The sequence below is a fragment of the Vulpes vulpes genome, chromosome 6 (assembly GCF_048418805.1).
Source record: "Vulpes vulpes isolate BD-2025 chromosome 6, VulVul3, whole genome shotgun sequence".
In the NCBI taxonomy this organism is placed as follows: domain Eukaryota; kingdom Metazoa; phylum Chordata; class Mammalia; order Carnivora; family Canidae; genus Vulpes; species Vulpes vulpes.
In genome coordinates, this window is record NC_132785.1 from 76,081,577 (window position 1) to 76,102,183 (window position 20,607).

The 20,607-nt window shown below is 35.4% G+C and overlaps 1 long non-coding RNA gene across 3 annotated transcripts in view; it reads left to right on the top strand.

Moving 5' to 3' along the window:
- Positions 1-20,607, top strand: part of LOC112935333 (uncharacterized) — a 116,805-nt gene continuing 96,198 nt past the window's right edge. The window contains exons 1-3 of one of the 3 annotated variants that reach the window (XR_012002141.1): positions 1-225; positions 14,299-14,389; positions 19,327-19,375. This is a non-coding gene — a long non-coding RNA (uncharacterized lncRNA). The remainder of the gene's footprint in view (positions 226-14,298; positions 14,390-19,326; positions 19,376-20,607) is intronic. The other 2 variants (XR_003238157.2, XR_003238156.2) reach the window with 2 other exon arrangements.

Consider the following 20,607-nt stretch of genomic DNA (forward strand, 5'->3'; position numbering starts at 1 on the left):
TGCTCACAACACCCGCCCCCCTCCCCCGCCCGCTTTCGTCGCTGGTAAATGACGTAGAAAACACAGCGTCTCGTTCAGCCCGGGCCTTCGAGGACCCTCGTGACTGACAAGCCGGTGCGCCAATCAGGTGCAGCTGGAGCGTCACGCCAAGGACCCGGAGCGGGTAATTGCCGGCCTGGCGGAGCTGCGTACGGAATTTGGGATTGGGGCGGTGGTCTAGTGAAGGTTAGCGTCTGAAGCCTGTCTTGTGTTTTTAGGTGTTGCTTATGAGTGTTGATAAGAGGAGACTTAGACTTAAACGTTGGAATTTTAGAAGTTAAAATTTAACTTTTAACATGGCGCTGTGGAGTGGTCTGGACAAAGATTGCTGTTCGGGGGTGCAGCAGGGCCCACACCTCTACACCCTGGAAAACTCTTTCACGTACGCTTGTATTTAGAACATTTTCACTTCTGCAAAGTTTAAAACTTACACAAATTAACGTGACTAATTTTTCATGTGAGGGAGCAGAGGCTATAAAAGAACAATAACATGCTCTACTGTTCCTGCTGTACTATCAACGGAAGGAAGGGCATTAATTACTTTAAATCTGCAAAAAAAAAAAAAAAAAAAAAATCTGCAAAATAATTACGTCAAGTTTTAAAACGTGCATCAGTTGCTATTCTCTGAGTGATATTGTAGAGACACTCACCTAAACCGTTCAAAGAAGTGAGACACTCCAAACGATTCTAACAGTTTAATTCAAATAAGTAATTGCATGCATGCAGCACAATCTTTGAAATTAGAAGAAATAAATGCGAATTGAAATTTGACAGCGTATTTGACATCAGATAGATTTATTAAAAGATATTTGAAGTACTTTTATAGTCCAACATTTAAAAGCTTTGTTGTTCAATTGAAGAAAAGAACAAAGGTTAGAAGAATTTTAAATGTTAAGCTCTATTAAAAAACAAAACCCGTCAGTTCAGAGATTAGGGACAAGGTATTTAAAATTCTTAATTCTAATAGTCTAATGCATTTACAGTAGAGGAAGCAAAGGTAGAAACTTGCACAATATGTATTCTTCAGTTTTAGAGTAGGCTGAATGAAAAGGAGCAGAATAGGCATCAAGGAACTGGAATGGGGTCAGTCGGGATAAAAGAACGCCTTTGACCTGTCCCTAGGGAGCCTCTTAATTAGGCTTTCATTTCCAAAGATCACCAGGCTTGACAGGATCTTGAGAAATCTTGTCTGTTCCCTTGTTCACAGCAAGATATACAATTTATAATCCAGCCTATGTCTAGAAACATCCAGAAAAAGATTTCACAATATATAATCCCAAATTGAGCAACCTTCTCATTCAAGGCACTCATCTCCATCTCTAATTTAAATTCATGATTCTTTGCAATGCTGTATATTTTCTTTGCCTCTGGTTCTCTTTTTAGAAGAGAATAATTATAACAGGGTAACTAGAAAAAAAAATTTATGTAACGAATTAGCAACCAGTTTCAGATCATTTGTTTTCATCTACATGTGAAGGTTTTTTTTTTTTTTTTTTTTTTTAACCAATATTCAGGACACTGTTAGGAAAGGGTTGGGGACATGTTTTGTATATTATAAGAATACCCCATAGATGTTTGGGTTGCCTGAGTGGCACAGTCAGTTAAGTATCTGCCTTTGGCTCAAGTCATGATCCCAGGGATTGAGCCCCACATTGGGCTCTCTGCTCAGCAGGGAGCTTCCCCCCCCCCCCACCGCTTCTGGGGCTCCCCGTGCTTGTGCACTCGCTTCCTCTCTCTCTGTCAAATAAGTGCGTAAAATCTTTTTAAAAATACCATTTTTAATACAGTAGTTCTTGTTCCTGTCTGTGCCATCACTGACTTAGAAATTTCAAGTTTTACCTGTTCCCTTGAACCTCTATTATAGAATTGATGGTCATTTGATTTTATATAAGTTCTCTATGTAATTCTGTGTTTCAATATCCAGACTTACACTTACATCTTGGTATTGCTTACTGAGATAACATTTGGGGTTTAACTCTTTTATGCATTATTTCTACTTTCTAAGACCTTTCTTACTCCTTTATGATGTTTATTACCTTCATTTTGGAAAATTTCTTATTTTTGTCAATTTATTTTAAGTAGGAGAGTTTGTAGGCTGAAAAGATGTGGATTTCCTTGGGCTAACTTTATTTTTTTTAAGATTTTATTTTTTATTCATGAGAGACAGAGAGAAAGAGAGAGGCAGAGACACAGGCAGGGGGAGAAGCAGGCTCCATGCCCGGAGCCCAACGTGGGACTCCATCCTGGGTCTCCGGGATCATGCCCTGAGCCCAAGACACACACTCAACCACTGAGCCACCCAGGCATCCTCCTTGGGCTAACTTTAAATAGAAATATGTAGATAGTAATGTATAACAAAAATATGAAAGTTATGACATGTAGAAAAGGAATAAAGGAAATAATTTTCCCTTTATAGAAGACTAATTATAGTTTATAAAGTGGGTTTCTGAAAAATCTGCTGCCTAGCAGAAATGATTCAAAGTGTTAGTCTTAGCATTACCAGCAGAATTAGAAATACTGCCCTGCAAGTTTATGATAAGAATCAATTGAGAGGATAGAAAGTATAAATGAAATCTGGGCTATCTATCTTATCAACAAAAATGTCCTTTATAAAGAGCCTTAAAGGCACAAATCCACTAAATAATCCAGTGCACAGCAAAATGCCTGCAGTATTATATGTGCTCAACAGATGTTTGTTCAATGCATATAGTACAAATTTTAACTAATGTAGCAAAGGAAAAATAAATATTATTTATCTTCTCTGGCTCCCCATCACCTTTGGATAAGTGCACGTTCCTTAGAATGGCATCTTACGTTCTTCTCATGATCTGGCCTTTGCCTAAATTTTCAGCCTCGTTTTCTGCCACAAACCATCTTGTGCTTAATGCTTCTGAAACTGCCTTTAGTTCTTCAAAACTTTACTATTTTTGCATTGATATTTTGTTTTTGTTTTTTAATTTATACCCCTGCTTGTAAAACGCCTATTCCTCCTTCAAACTCCAGCTCAGAAATCTCTGGAAAGTCTTTCCTTAATTCTTCTCATCAAGAGTTTATCTTTTCTGCTAAACTACTACAACTTGTATATACTTTCCATTATTGTACTTATTCAATTGATATTGAAATTTCCTTGACTCTGAGTCTGTCTCCTCATTGAACTATGAGCACTTATGTATCACGTTTTTGTGTTTAAGGTTTGCTATAGTACCTTGCATACGGCAATTACTTAGTATATGCTTGTTGAGCTGAATTTATTTGCCTATCTAGGGTGAATAGATATGTAAAATGGAAAAAAAAATTGCTACTCTTGACGGGAAATTGTAACACATAGTAAAAATGATATACAAACTCATTTCAAATAACAAAGCATGTCTGCTTATCCTCTTTTGGAGTAATACCTGATTCAAAGTGCTCAAATTTTTCTTAATGAATAAATATAGCTAGCCTTCATAACCATTCTCGTGAATGATAGCCACACCAATTAATTATACCTTCTATATGCCAGACAATCTGATCAGCAGGGAGATATAAAAATGAATCAGACAAGGACTCTCTCAAAGAGTTCCAATTTTAGTGGGCTAGATATATATGTAAACAAACAACTATGATATAATGTGACAGTGATCATTTTAGAAGTATGTATAAGGCAATACAATTAATTAGTTCCTTTGGGAAGATGTTTGGATTCAGTGTCAGGAAAAGCTCTAAACACTTGATGTAAAACATGGATTGAGGCTCAAATGATGAGTTTAAATTTCTCAATTTAGATAAAGCATGAGAAGCAACTTGAACGTGCTTAATGTGTTTAGGGAGGATACACTGAATAGAAGTAAGGCTAAGTCAGCATTTCCCAAAGTTTGTTCTGCTGAGTACTAGTCCTGTAACATACTTCTTTTAACAAGTTTCCATGGCCAAATAAGTTGGAGTATTATTGACTAATTGTGTTGCCATGTCATGAAATGGATCACAACATTCCACTTTCTATTAGCAAGGAGCTCATACTACAATCAAAGGACACAACTAAACAAATCCCAGAATCCCATCTTTGAGGATATGTTTACTGGGATTCTCCATACCAATTTCTGAGTCAGCCAGGGTTTAGTTAGAAAATAGAAGCCATACCTGTTATTTGAACAGAGAAAATCTTAATAAAAATTGTTATTAGGATAAATTGTTGACTCAAAAGATAATAAGAAAACAATAATATATCATAAAGTTAGCAAATTCAGGAAACAGCTAATCCATCTTGGGCTAGGGGAACAAAGGGAAGAGTTTGGAATTATTAAAATTTAGCTGCTTAGAGGAACATTCCTGTGAAGTCCCCCAGAGAAGGAGGTGGTGCTCAGCTGGGATTGGTATCTTAAGAGGTGAGGGGATGTGATGAGGCTGATTTGGCAAGTGTCTGAAACTGCAAAGAGAGCATCCAAGCACTGAAGGACAATTCCATGCAGTCTGACAAACATATAACTGGAATCCCTAAAGGAGAATAGAGAGAGATTGGGATAGAAGAAACATTTCAAGAGATGATGGCTGAGAAATTTTTTTTAAAGATTTTATTTATTCATCAGAGACAGAGAGAGAGAGAGAGAGAGAGGCAGAGACACAGGCAGAGGGAGAAGAAGCAAGCTCCATGCAGGGAGCCTGATGTGGGACTTGATACCGGGACTCCAAGATCACACCCTGGGCTGAAGGCGGCGCTAAACCGCTGAGGCCCCCCCCCCCCCCCCCCCTGGGCTGCCCAATGGTTGAGAAATTTCCAAAAATATTGATAGCATCAAACAACAGATCCAGGGACGCCTGGGTGACTCAGTGCTTGAGCATCTGTCTTCTGCCCAGGGCATGATCCCAGAGTCCTAGGATCAAGTCCCATATTGGGCTTTCTGCATGAAGCCTGCTTCTCTCTCTGCCTGTGTATCTGCCTCTCTTTTTGTGTGTCTCTCATGAATAAATGAATAAAATCTTAAAAAAAAAAAAAACCCACAGATCCAAGAAACCCAGAGAACTCCAGTATTAGTTATGTACTGCTGTGTAACAAATTACTCCAAAACTTAGTGGCTTAAAACAACAAAAATTACTTGTCTCCTAGTTTCTGTGGGTCAGAAATAGGAGTGGCTTTGCTTGGTAATTCTGTCACCCACTGTGGAGAAAGCCAGCAAGGCAGAAGCCATAGTGCCTTTTAGGACCTAGATTTTCAAGTCATACACTCTCACTTCCATCTGATTCTATTTGTTAGTAGCAAGTTATGATATTTGGCCCATATTAAGAGTAGGGAAATTAGGTTCCACATCTCCATTTCAAATATGAAAGGGAAATAAAATTTTTTTTATGTAAACAAAACGAAGATATTTGATTATCAGCAGACCTGCACTATAAGAAATGTTAAAGGAAGTCTTCCAGGCAAAAGGACTGTGATAGCAGAAAGACATTTGTATCTACACAATAAAATAAAGATCTTAAGAAATAGTTAAAATAAAATGACATATAAAAGACATTCTTTCCTGGGGTGCCTGGGTAGCTAAGTCAATTAAGTGTCCCATTCTTGATTTAGGCTCAGGCTTTGGCCTCAGGGTCGTGAGTTTGGGCCCCATGTTGGGTTCCACACTGGGTGTGGATCCTACTTAAAAAACAACAACATTTTTTCCTCATTTTTATTTGTTCTAAAGATAGTTAACTGTCTAAAACAAAAATAGTGGCAAATTTATTGTGGACTTATAGCATATATAGAAGAAGTGTGTGACAACAATAACACAAAAATTAGGAGGGAGGAATTTTAAGTGTATTTATATTGTAATGGAGCAATATATATTTGAAAGTAGACTGTGATAAATTAAAAATGTAAATTATAAGCCCTAAGGCAACCACTAAATTTTTTTTAAAGAAATAAAATTAATAAGCTAAGAATGGAAATATGAAGGAATCATAAAAATAATTCAAAAAAGTGTGAAAAAGAAGGAAGAGAAAAGAGATGGGGCAAATAGAAAATAACAAGGTAATAGATTTGAGTCCAACCATATTAATAATTACATTAAATGTAAATGATGTAAACACAAATTGACAGCCCGATTAAAAATTAAGATATACTTATATGCTGATTAATGGGAACTCACTTTAACTATAAAGACAAGAGATAGGTTAAAGGTTAAAAGATAGGAAAATATACTGTGCAAGTACCAATAGAAATAAAGCTGGAATGTCTGTTTTATATCAGACAATGTAGACATCATAAGTGTAGTATGTAATGTTAAAAGAGTCAGTTCACCAAGAAGACTTAACAATACTGTTTATGTACCCACAACGGTACTTGCGAAACATTTCATACTATCAGCAAAAACTGCTAGAACTGAAAGGAGTAAGACATAAATCCACAATTATATTTGGAGACTTCAACACCCTTCTCTCAATAATTGGTAAAAAAAATATAGAAAAACAGTATGTTTGTTGCTAATTTTAGTAGAAGATACACCAACTAAAAGAAAATGGCTCATCAAGGGAAGAAAGGCACATTTTAAATTTGTTTGTTGTTTTATTGTAGTTATTAATCACCTTATTTATTTTTATAAATGCTTACCTTAGATTAAAAAATTTTTTTGCAGGACGCCTGAGTGGCTCAGTGGTTGAGCATCTGCCTTTGGCTCAGGGCATAATCCCGGAGTCCAGGGATCGAGTCCCTCATCGGGCTCCCTGCATGGAGCCTGCTTCTCCCTCTGCCTATGTCTCTGCCTTTCTCTGTGTCTCTCACGAACAAATAAATAAAATCTTTTAAAAAAATGTTTTTTTCCTTGAAAAGTCGTGTAAATCAAGCTTTATATTCAATCCTCCTTTCCTCTTTGACCTGCAGTTTCATTTCAGAGATAGTATTCATTTCTAATTCATTTTTCACAAGTCAGTAATTCTTAATATTTAAGATTTAGAGATAGTATTCATTTCTAATTCATTTTTCACAAGTCAGTAATTCTTAATATTTAAGATTTAAGTTTTCCAATAAATGTATAAAATCTATATGAAGAAAACTGTAAAATGCTTTTGAGAAACACAAAGTAGACTTGAACAAATGAAAAGATCTCCTGCATTCTTGGCTAAGGATTCAATATCATGAGGACAGTTCTTTCCATATAAATGTATAAAGTTAATACTCACTTTAATAAAAAATATCAAAAATATTTTTTTCTGGATTTGGAATGTTCATTTTAAAGTTAATATGGAAAAATTAGGCAAGAATAGTCAGGAAAATCTACATATGTTATGCTTTCATAAGAAATTATTATTGAACCTTACACAGGCATTTATCTTTAAAAAAGAAAACACCAAAAAAGTATATTTTATATTAAATCACATATTCATCCTTTCTGGTGCTCTTCATTCCTTTGTGTGGATCCAAATTTTCATCTGGTATCATTTCCCCTTTGCTTGAAGAGCTTCCTTTAACTTTTCCTGAGTGAAGATCTGTTGGTAATGACTTCTCTTCAGTTCTTCTTATGGTTATGGATCATATTTTCCTGACTTTTTGGTTGCCAGACATTATAAATTTTACAATGTTGCTTTATGGATTTTGAAGCATTCTTTTAAGTAGGGTTTTATTTTGATATACAGTTAAATTACATGTAATCCGTTAGCTGCTTTTTGAGGCATAGTTTTAAGTTTTGTCTTGGCATGTTTAGAGTAGCTGTAGGCCAGGACTAAATTAGCCCCACAATGAAAGCAATACCCATTCTGAGTGTTCTAGTTAATGTTCTTTGTATTGCAAGAGCTTTTCACCGTTTTTGATGAAAACAAACTATTCTTATCCCTATCCCAATATGAGCACTGGGAATTGTTTTGCCTATTAGTTTCCAGCCTTGAGTATTTCCTCTCACATGTACGTGAATCAATACTCAGCCAAAGAACCAAGGAGACCTCTGTGCAGATCTCCAGAACTATCTCAGCAGAGCTCCCTTTTCTCTGGTACTCTGTTCCACCAACTCTCACTGCCTTGACTCCTCAAACTCTGATTGCTGTCTCCTCAATCCAGTGACTTTATTTGTCCAGTGACAACCAGACTTTATTTGCATTCTACCTGCAGGCAGTAAACTGTCTATAGGCAGTGAACTGATGGCAATTATTGAGCTCAACTTGTTTGTTTCCTTTCTCTCAAGGATCACACACAGTCCTATACTTCCTATTATCCAATATCTAAAAACAGTTGCCTTTTTTTTTCTGTTTTAGTTATTTTTTTCACCTAGTTGTTTAAGTGAGAGAATAATCTGGACCCTGTTACTCCATCTTGGTCAGATATAGAGACTGATTTTATTATTAGGCCTTTTGATTCTCTTATGGGTCATGCAGGGGTTGTGACACTCAGCACAGGTAAAACCCTTCAGAATTGAGAAAGCCAAATTTGTGCTAAGCCATGAGTACCAGCAAGGCAACATTTTCATTGTAGGGACAGGATGTTGGGCAAAGCACATATGATTCCCAAATGTCCCTGACAATGCCTCGACCTCTAATTTTCTACTGTTCTTAAAAGTTCATTCTCTGACCGATTTAACACCACTTAAAAGAGTGGTTCTGTTTGTTTAAAGAACTACAAGTCCACTTCTCTAAACATCTGAAAGCAAAGATCTGTGGGTGTTAAACTTTCTATATTCTCATGTGTCTGAAAAATCTTTATTTTGTCATAAGTCTTAAGTGATATTTTGACATAAGTCTTAAGTGATATTTTGACTAGCCAAAGGTTTCTAGGTTCAAAGTTTTTTTGTTATTATTTTTACTCAGTACCTTGTAAGTATTTTTCTGGATTTTGTTTTTTCCTACTACTAATAGTACTGATAAGAAATATAATGACAATATTTTCTCATTTCTTACAGTGTTCAGTATTTGCCTGGAAGCTTGACAGTATACTTTATACAAGTTTCACCATGAATTTAGATATGAATTTTTTAAACTTAATTTTGATCAGCATTTGATAAATATTTTAAATAAGTACACGTGGGTCTTTTAAAAAGAGTTCTGCCAAATTTATTTTAAGATATTGCCCACCTACCATTCTCTCTCCTTTTCCCTCCTGAAACTATGTAATCTAATGTCATTTTTTATGTATTATATTTTTCTTGTGTCTTGGTGCTGAGAGCTTTCCTCAGTTCCATCTCCCCACTCATTAATTTACTTTTCATCTGTATTTTGTCTGCTATTTATCCCGTTTTCTGAGTTTTTAAAATATAAAATATGGTTTTTATTTCTAAGAGGTCTGGTTATTTTTCTTAACTACTAAGTATAGTGTGTGTTTCATCACCTGTTTTTGTTTGTTGATTTCCTTTTTCATCTCTTTGAAAATATTAAGTGTATTCATTTAATATTTCTAACCCAGATTTCTGTATTCTGTCAAGCATTTACTGGCCAATTTCTCCCTTGGACTGTGTGGGGATAATCCCACCAACTTCATAGAGTTGTATGAAATCAGATAGTATTAAAAATTCAGAGAACACCGATAGCACAAATAATAAGCCTACTTTTCTTTTTATCACTTTTCTCATCATTTGACTATATTCTGTTCTTTGATTCTCATTGATAGTCCCATCCTTACCCCTTCTATTTTGCACCATCTATTACTTTAAGAAGAAATTAAAAGTGTACATGTCATTCATTCCTTCTCCTAATTGTTTTCTTCTTCCATTTTTTTATCTCCCCTAATTGGAAATTCTATAATATCCCTCAAGATTGGAAAATGTCTCTTGGCATACTTCCTGGTTGACTAGTAGCAGTTTTTCTTATATTCTACCTTTATTTTAGGGAAGCCTAAATCTACTTCCTGTGTTGATAAATTGGCTCACCACACCTAGTTGCTGAAGTGATTACTCTTCATTGCTTTTCTCAATTACGTAATTATCTTTATTAAATTAATGCATTTAAATGCTAGCACATTGTGCCATGCACATTGTAAGTTCTTAGTAAAGTTAGTTATCATTATTTTAACTTCTTTATCTTTTTGAAAAGAGAATGATAATTAAAATTTTTTTCCTAAAGATTTTATTTATTCATGAGAGACACAGAGAAAGAGCGCAGCAGAGACACAGGCAGAGGGAGAAGCAGGCTCCACGCAGGGAGCCCAATGTGGGACTCCATCCCGGGTCTCCTGGATCACACCCCAGGCTGAAGGCAGTGCTAAACCGCTGAGCCACGAGGGCTGCCCAAGAATGATAATTAAAATTGATGATATTCTTTAAATATCTTATTATACTAGGGATCCCTGGGTGGCGCAGCGGTTTGGCGCCTGCCTTTGGCCCAGGGCGCGATCCTGGAGACCCGGGATCGAATCCCACATCAGGCTCCCGGTGCATGGAGCCTGCTTCTCCCTCTGCCTGTGTCTCTGCCTCTCTCTCTCTCTCTGTGACTATCATAAATAAATAAAAAATTAAAAAAAAATAAATATCTTATTATACTAAAATAGCAAAATGAAAATTGATTTGAGAGTTTCTCTTTTTAACATTTAAGGGAGATGCAAGGAAACCTTTTTTTTTTACAGATTTTTAAGGATTGTAAAAATAAGATTGTTCTCAAAGGCTGTAACATTGACTGCATAAAATCAAATCCCTTCTGATCCTGTGGCTGCTTCTTGTATTTGGTAAATGTAATCTTGTCATCTATGCTAAGAAATTATTCTAAAACACAAGAAGTTTTGAGCATAAAGATCAAATGCCTTTCGGTTTTTCCCCAAAATACCTTTCTATTTATACATGTTTAAAAACTAGAAATATCTTGTGAATTTACTCTGATGATACCTAAAGACTCAAACAAAAGGGAACATGCTTGTTATGATGTAAAGAGAAAAATGTAGGATAATAAACTGTATAGGTTGTTAACTCAAATACTGGAATAATGCACAGAAAAAAGACTGAAAGGAAATTCACATAATATTAACTGTGATTGGTTTAGAGTGATCTTTTTCTGCTTACTTTCCTGATAATTTTTTCCTATAATTTTCTACAATGACTGAATTGTTTGAAAAATCAAGGAAATAGGGCAAAAAAAAATCAATGGTCTAGTATTAGCTGCATGACTTAACTTACAAGTTGTTCAAATCAATTGAGATAGAGTATGTGAAAGCATGTTGTCAACTATAAACTGAAGTAGTAAGCTAAATTATTGTTATTATCAATAACTGAAGGATAATATAATTAATCTTTTGAACTCTTTGCATGGAGAGCTCTCTTTTCAGTCAATTTCATCTAATTTATTTTTGTCAATACAAATGGGGTTCCAAAACACTTGGAAAACCTCCCTGAGGATAATAAACTATATTATCTTTTTTGTTATTGCTTTGAACTTTACTTTGATGATAACAAACAAAACCCTTTAAGCTGGTTTTACCTCCTATTCTTATACCCAAGGTAGCAGCAGTATCTCCCTTAAAAAAAAGTGGGGGGAGAAGAAAAAATAAAACTATTCAGATTTAAAATCTATAACTTTCTCTAAAAGGTGAGTTTATAGTTAAAGTATGGGCAAAGAAAATACCAAATTTACAGGAACAAATATGTACTTATTAAGTAACACATTAACTGCAAGTAATTTCATATGTAGATTATATGTAATTTGAATGCAATTTTCTAAATTTTTTTAATGTGGGTAGTTTCAAAAGTCCTTTGGTGTTTAATAACATGCTATTATTAAGACAGTTGTTTAAGTGCAGATGTTTTGTTTAGTGCCTGATGCTTTCAAGATACTGCCTATGAGAATGTTATAACTTATAGTTGAACTATTTTGGGGCTCTTGACTTCCTTCCTTCTTGGTACCAGTTATGTGTCTGATGCTTTGGTAGACAATGGAGGGCCAGCTATGAACAGGCCAGATATAGATCCATCCTTGGGTTATAGAATCTTGTCACACAAATATTTGAGTGTCTGGTTTGTACCCAGCCCTATCCTGAGAATTTTAGGGTTCCCAAAGAAAACTGTACCCCTGCTGAAGAGCTTTTGAGTTCTTACCCTCTTGCATGGTATTTTCCTGACTGCTACATAATAGTTTATTTTTACTTTACCTGACTTCTAAAACAGAAGAATTGAGAATAACCAGAGTCAGTCAGCTTTTCATCTAAGACTAGGTACCCAGCTAAACTGAGGAGAATCCAGGTGTGAGAAAATTGATTTAAAATAAAAGATACTAATTCTGCCATAGAGTTTTAGAATTATGATGTATTCAGTCATATCATTTTTGAATAAGTTAATGCTGTTTTGCTATATTTTCTTATGGTCATTTCAGATATGCAGACATGGGATATATAAATTCTGACTAGCTAATGAGCAGCATAAATGAATGACAGTAGAGACTATTAACTTGTATATATTTAATGTCTTCTGAAAGGAAAGCACATTTATTTGAAAAAATAATTTATAGGGCTTATAGTATAGGATTTCCAAAATCTCACAGTGGAAAAGTAAATGTTATTTATTTAATAAAAATTTTATAACATCTTGCAATTAATATTCATTTAGTTTTATGAAAGTTTAGAAGTTTACCATAAGAGGACACTTCTGTGGACATTCTGATATAAATAAAACAATTCTAAAACAGGTTTATTAATCATACAACTATTTCAGAAGTCATGTTAGAATGTGATTTTAGAATATAATTCTAATTCATTTTTTATGGGTTAAGGATGTGAGAGAAATGTCATGTAACACTACATTATTTGGAGTAGAGAGGGCTTGCTTATAGGGAAGTGAAAAACTCCATTTTGTGTTTGTTAAACCCCTAGCTTTCTGCCATGCCAACCCTGACTTTTAGTCACCACCCTACCTATATGTGTTTCACTGATCCTTTTCCTGTTCTGTAGAGAATTTTGTTCAAATAGTATTCTTGGAGAAAGCCATACCACTGTCTACCTCTGGCCCAATGCAAAATCAATCTAACCTACTCCAACTGGGTTTTTATTGCTGCTTCACAATCTTGTTATTGATCTCCCATTTATTCCCCAGCACACTTCCCTCAGCAGGTGCTTCAGATCCTTCTGCTCACACATCTAATTCACTACTTACCCTTTCCATTCTCACCAGATAATATCCATCCTACTGTACTGTGAAATTTACAGATAGCTAGTGCTTTTTCATTTTTCCTGGTCTCTACCTTAAACAGCAAACTTTTATTGTGTATCAACCATGTGGCAGGCTCCTCTGCTTATTGCTGGCATATAGTACATGCTCAATAAATGTTAAAATGCATGTATTGTGTTGATGAAAAGATAGGTTTAGAGGCTGAGATACTTTAGGTAGAGGAGAAGGAGAAAGGAAGTACACATTAGATACTATGACCTTAGATGTTCTTTCTTAGTAAAGAAAGATGGTTTCCTATCTCAAAGAGAGAGGTGTTTTTTATTTCCAGGGCTAGACTCTTCATACCATTCCTTTCTTCTTCCTTTTGAAAGTGATCTGACTCTCTCAAAGGAGGACAACTTCACTATATCGAAACACACCCCCCTGAAACCCATCATCATCAACTAAAACATTGACCCTACTGACTATAACCATCCCATTTTCATACTTCCCTTTTGCTTAAATGCTCTGCAGTTACTACAGTATACTCATTTCCTTGTTACCTATATTGTCCTCTTGCATTCATTTGTTCTGTTTTCTTATTCCCATCTACACCAACTAAAATCTCACCTATTTATTTTTAAATTGCACCTATTTTTTAAGACTCACTAAGCCTTCTTTGGCCCCTGTAACTGGAACCTTTCTTGAGGGGGGCCAGCAATGTCTGTGCTGCTCCTATGGCATATATCTTAACCTGCCTTCTACTTCTATGCAATGCCGTGGGTTTCATGTCCTTAACATAGACAGGGTTCAGTAGATATTGGTTGAATGAGTGTTGATAAATTGAATATCTTAAATGGGGATGACAAAAGAAAAAAATGGTTAATATTTTTATAAAATAAACTTTTGCTTTAATCACTCTAATAAATCATTTTAAATGCTATTTCTATCCATGTCTTGGCACTCCAACAAATGAAACTGTCAGCGATTTGGCTAGTTTTAGTTTTTAGCTAGCAGGATGTTATTGGAAATAATGATGTTGGTATAGCCTTATTCCTTGCCTTTATTGTGGGAGGAAACTAATGCCTTATACGTATTACTAAAGTCTAGATTTCTCCAATGAAACTTAAAGGGATTTGAGAGTCACCTGGAAAGACTGGCTTCTGAACCAATTTCAAGGTGGATTTTTAAGACTACAAATGGGAATTTCTGGTTTGCTTTCAAATGGTTCTGATATTCTTCATTTTGTTATGTTTTACAGCTGGTACTGGTTATCACTGCACTTTATTAAATGGCATCCCCATTTCAATTGAGAGTGAAGAGGTTCTTGGATAAAGAACTTTAAAAATCAGGTACAATAATAACGTCATGGATGATTCTTGGAATTTGCTAAAATGAAATGCTGCATCTAAGTGCAATATAAGTACAACATCTTAGCCATATAAGATCATTATCATAAAGTAATCATCATGATTAAAAAAACTCTAATTGAATCATTATTCTTTCCAAAAGATTTGAATTCTAAGAATACTTCTCAGAAGCTCTCAAATTTAATATGGAGCAGGAAATATTGCAATGAGTCCTCAAGAGTGAGAAATATAAAAAACAGTTGTGCTGTTCTTTCATTGTGTTTTTTAAATTTCATTATTCATAACTGTATAGTACTTATGCATGGTGAAGAATGTAGTCATAGGAGAATGTATCTGTCAGCATATTAGTATATAAAAAAGAATAAAAGTAAAAATGAAATAAGCATGCTCAGTATGTTCTCATATTTCATATTTGAAACTTTAGCTATATATTCCTTTTGAAACAAATATAAAAAAACAATAAATAACATTTTTAAAGCGTGTATGTCATGACTAAGTAAAAGAAACTTTTATGTAGATAGATAAAGCTAGCTCTGTGATTTCTTATTTTGACTGCTTGGACAATACCAACAGCAAGATAATGGCCCAAATATGCATATCAATTTGTAGCTATAGCTACAAGGACACAAACGATATTTTAATATTCAATTAGAAATATTACATATATAAAATTCATAGAAATCTAACACTAAATTTGTGGTGGTTAAGATTTTCAGTTAAGTCTATGGTCAGTATAAAATTTCAGAATTTCACGGGATCCCTGGGTGGCGCAGCGGTTTGGCGCCTGCCTTTGGCCCAGGGCGCGATCCTGGAGACCCGGGATCGAGTCCCACGTCGGGCTTCCGGTGCATGGAGCCTGCTTCTCCCTCTGCCTGTGTCTCTGCCTCTCTCTCTCTCTCTGTGACTATCATAAATAAATAAATTTAAAAAAAAAAAAATTTCAGAATTTCAGGTGTGCCTGGGTGGCTCAGTGGATGAGTGTCTGCCTTTGGCTCAAGTTGTGATCCCAGGGTTCTATGATTGAGTCCTGCATCAGGGCTCCCCATAGGGAGCCTGCTTCTCTCTCTGCCTGTGTCTCTGCTTCTCTCTGTGTGTCTCTCATGAATAAATAAATAAAATCTAAAAATTAATAAAATAAAATTTCAAAATAATGTTCAGAGTTTGAAAGTACGATAGATATCACAAAGGAGAAAGAAAAGAAATTGTAAACAACCCAATAAAATGTTTGAAGGATCTACTGAGCTTGATTCTTTGTCCATCAGATTAAAAAATGAAGTGCCTAATCTTACATATTTATAGGTTATATTTTAAGATGCTTTAATTTAGTCATTCCATTTTTCAGTCTTCTCATATCTTGACATTCTGAATCCCATTTGACCTAAGTAAGCCATTTCAGCAGGGAGCATAGGCTATGCTCCAGTAATAAACATTAGGGGCTTGAAACAAGTTTGTTTCTTGCTCCTGTTACAGGTACATCAGTAGTTGGCTGGGGTCTTTGCTGTACATTATTCTCATTTAGAGAGCCTGGCTGAGGAAGGGGGTCTACCTGCATTCTTTCACAATTACTGGAAGGAAAAAATAAAATGGAAAATCGCACAAAATATTAAAGCTTCTCCCTAAACGTGATATTTAGTGCACTAATGAGTTCCACATCCACCTAGAAAAGATTAGAGATGGCAACTCTTTTAACTCATTCTCTCTTCAAGCCAGATTTGAGTGTTGCTTTGTTTTCTAGTGCAGAACTAGAGGGATATCCATGGATGATAACTTTCTTCAAGGACAAAATATAAGAGAATGTTATATGGAGCAATAGGGTAAACTGTTTTCTTCTCTCATTTGTTTATGGATTCATGGTCTTCTTTTGCCCCCAAGGAGACTATAATTTGGTGGGAAACATAGGTCTAGGCTCCATGAAACAACTGAAGAATGAGGCAGACTATCATATCATTCCAGTGAATGGTGATAGGCCACATAATAAAATCAAAAAGGTAGATGAAATTAAGTGAAAGATCAGTGTTGAGTAACTTAAGAAAATTTCCTTGAAGAAAGTATACCATTAGATGGACACAAAGTATTAGGTTTAGGTTAACAGAAAGAAGGAAAGCATGTACTTCTAATAAGAGACACAGCAACTAAGAAGTCAGAAATGGGAATTAGCAAGGAAAAATCAGGGATGAAATTTGCTCAACTCCCTAAAGGGTGAAATTAAAAGTTGAAGTGACACATTAGGGTTAGTTTTCTGTGAACTTGAACACCAGGCTAAAACAACACCAGGCTAAAACATTTATATTTGACCTGATGGGAAATAGTAAGAAACTATGGATTCAACCAAAGCCAGAATAAAAGAGTGTTTTAAGTTATAGGAGTTTTAGGACGACTGGGTGGCTCAGTGGTTGACCATCTGCCTTGGGCTCAGGGCGTGATCCCAGAGGAGTCCTGGGATCGAGTCCCACATCTGGCTCCCAGTGAGGAGCCTGATTCTCTCTCTGCCTATGTCTCTGTCTCTCTCTGTGTCTCTCATGAATAAATAAAATCTTTAAAAAATAAATAAATAAAAGTTCTTTTAAAAAAAAATTTATAGGAGTTTTAAGGATACATCTGAAGAAGAAATTCCTAAGAAGTTAATATTTTGTTACAAAAAATTTTTTGAGAAAGCTGAAGACAGGGTTCCTTTTAGACCTCAAGGAGTTTGAATCTGGTTGGGGAGATAGACTGTGCCTTTGAGATTAAAGTAGTCTTTGGTTAAAGTATAAATTTGGTCACTGATGCTTTTCCTAGAAATAGTTAAGAAAAATAAACTTTAATTCAATTATCCAAAAAAGTTTTGATTCTTCTGCCTGGAGATAAGAGGTTGATTTAGTTTATGTTACAATGATTAAGAAACCCACACATATACCATAGAAGGTAAATATGTACATATGCTACCTAATAAGAGAGCATATGGTGTTTTTAAATCATGAAAAAATAAAAATTCATTTTGTCCTAGTAATTAAAACATGGACCATGGTTTCACAGGAAAAGCATGGATCATGAATCCAAGGTCTGCAAATTGATAAAGAAGTAGAGAAGGTTAAACTACTCTGTCTTCTAAGCCTCAATTTACCCAACAATAAAATGGCAATAATGGGGCACCTAGCTGGCTCAGTTGGTAAAGCATGCAACTCTTGATCTTGGGTTGTAAATTTAAACCCCAAGTTTGGGTAGAGTTCACTTAAAACATTTTTTTTAATAAATAAAATGGCAATAATAATTGTATCTACCTCAGAGCTGTCATTAAATGATGAACCATATATAAAGTACCTAGCATATAATTGGTATGGCAACAGTAATGGCAATGATTATATATAAGTAATTACTAAATATTATTGAATTGAGTTAAATTTAAGGAAAATTTCCTGTCTTCATATATTTGTAAAAATTACAAAATTAGGGCAGCCCGGGTGGCTCAGTGGTTTAGCGCTGCCTTCAGCCCAGGGCATTATCATGGAGCCCTGGGATCGAGTCCTGCATTGAGCTCCCTTCATGGAGCCTGCTTCTCTTCTGCCTCTGTCTCTGCCTCTTTCTCTGTGTCTCTCATGAATAAATAAATAAAATCTTTTTAAAAATCACAAAATTAATAAATCCTAATTTATTAATGATTTATGAACTAAAATTTACTTCATAATATTATTTTTATTCTAAAAATAAGTAAAAATAAGAAGTAAAATAAATTTTAGGTCAGAGAATACAATGTTATATTTCTAATGTGTTTGTGATCCTTGATGGATTTGTTTCAGTTAGCAGGTGTCTCTCTTCCTACCCCCAAGGCAGAAACTTTTATCAGTGACTATTCCCCAACTGTGGTGAGGAGTGTACTCCTATTTTTCAGATGAAGCTATACAAAATAAGTAGCATTCAGGAAGTTTGTTGAAAAACCAGTACTTTAAGTCATGGCATTTGGTTTACATCACTGTGTTGACTTTGTTGTCCCTCAGTAGTTTTATAGTACCTTGCTTTTTAGAGGAAAAGTTGTGGTTATGAGTGTGTCAGATCTTCACACTATCCCAAGGACCACATTTGGCCAATCTAAGGTCCCTAAGGATTTAATCCTTTAGGATTTAATCTTAAAATTGTACTCCTGGTTCTTCCCATATCTGTACTATACATTGAGTATAAGAGATCTGAGAGTATGGTAATAAATAAAATGAAAATGAAGAATTAAAATAGAAATTCATATTTGATAGCCTTAAGTAGTAGTCATGAAATTTTAATTTGAAATTGTCTTATTAAATTTTAATTTGAAAATGTCCTGTATAGAGGCTGTTGGAGCTTTTGGCTTAATGGAGTATTAAGGTCTGATACTTCCTCCAACTGGTTGGATCAGTGTAGTGAGATACTAGTGTTCTTAGTCTATACAGTTATGAAGAAATGAACAATGGTAATCTTTCTCTTGAAGTATTTATTTTGGTGGCTCCTTAAGAGATAGTCCAGAGTTTCTGCTTTACTGGAGAATCATCTACCTCATTACCACTTTGGCATCACTGATCACATATCTTAAAATGGATTGTGTGTGTATGTGTGTGTGTGTGTGTGTGTGTGTGTGTAGAAAAAAAATCACTCAAGATGGCAAAGTAAATTCTTTGTTACTTAGTTAGACTAGGTAAGTATTTCAGCCTATATGCGAAGGGAGTTTTGCACAAATGCATTTGACAAAACACTGAGGAAAATAGACTTTTGTTACTAGACATGAGTGTCTATGCCATACAAACAAACAAACACACACATCTAACCCCTCCTAAAAAAAAAAATAAATAAAGATAAAAGGAAAGGGGGAAAACACCACAGCTTAAATGATAGGTTTTGTAAATGCTCTGCTGTTTTACAATTTTACAATTGAAATCACAGTTTCCTTTTTCTTCTTTCTACTTTTATACACACAGCCTAGAAGATGGACTTTTGGCAAGCCATAATAGACTGCTCCTTTCCCAGGTATCTCCTGCTTGTTTCCTTTATCTGTGAATAGGAAATGGCTTAAAGGCACCTGTGTGATGAAGGTCCCAGGGGCAGCTGCCTGACTAGTGAATGCCTGATTATGTGTTAACATGCTTTGTCAGATATTGGCAGAATCTGTTCTCTTCTTTTGCCTTTTCAGCAAGGGTACCATTGACAGCCTGGCTACCCATTTATAGAAATGTTGTCCATCAAACTGTGAGGAAGGACAATAGTGTTTTTCTGTGGCCAGTGACTGTGGGAAACTTTTCTTTGGCTATTCAGGCAATTTTTGTAGCTTGCTCTGAAGAGGAGAGACTGATGAGTGCAAAAAGTACAATTAAGCAAAGCCAGACTTCAATTGAAGGCTCTAGTGTAGTCTGCTGTTCTCATTTTTTTTTTTTTTATTTAGGGGGGGGGAAACCCTATGGGTTTTCACGTTGCTGTGTGGCATTCAGCAGGGGGCTATTACAATCCTAAATTTTTTTTCTAGACCACCTAATTCTAAGTTAAAATTAAATGTAATGAGAGCCACTTGGAGTTCTGAATATTTTAAAGCATAATTCCCACAGAAGGGATTCGACCTAAACTGCAGTGAGCATCAGTTGGCTAATTATAGCTGCATTTTATATTACAGCAGGTGTCAGATGCAGTCATCTCAATAAAGTCCACATAATACTCTGGGAAATAACAAAGACTTTTCTTTGAATGTGGGTACTAATTTCTGCTAGGTGTCATATGAGCCTTGATACTTCTTATTGGCATTAACAAGAGCACTGCAGCACTCAGAAATGCTTTTTGCTTGGGATGAATTGATACTGTAAAGCACTTACCAGTCAGACTTGGCAGATGTCAGTAGTTAATACTAATGTTGCAGAGGTCGGAATATAATGCAAAGAGTCTTATGTAAATACTCTTAGATGATGGGCTGGTTTTGAGAAGGCGCCTGAGCACTGCACCAACTCACTTAATGAAAGTTAAATAGATAGCAGTGGGATATCTGCTTTTAGTTTGGCTCCTGCTTTATTGCAAGTCCTTCAGAAGTGAAGGGCAGATGGTAAGGCAGTAAACTAGGTGAACAAAATACACTGGACTTGGATAAGGACTTTTTATGTTCGCAGTACTTTTCTTGAACTTGTGTGGGTGATTCAAATTACTAAAGTGACAGGGCAGAGGCATGCCTGAAGATAAGGGCTCCTGTGCATATCCCATCGATAAAAAATAAATTAAAG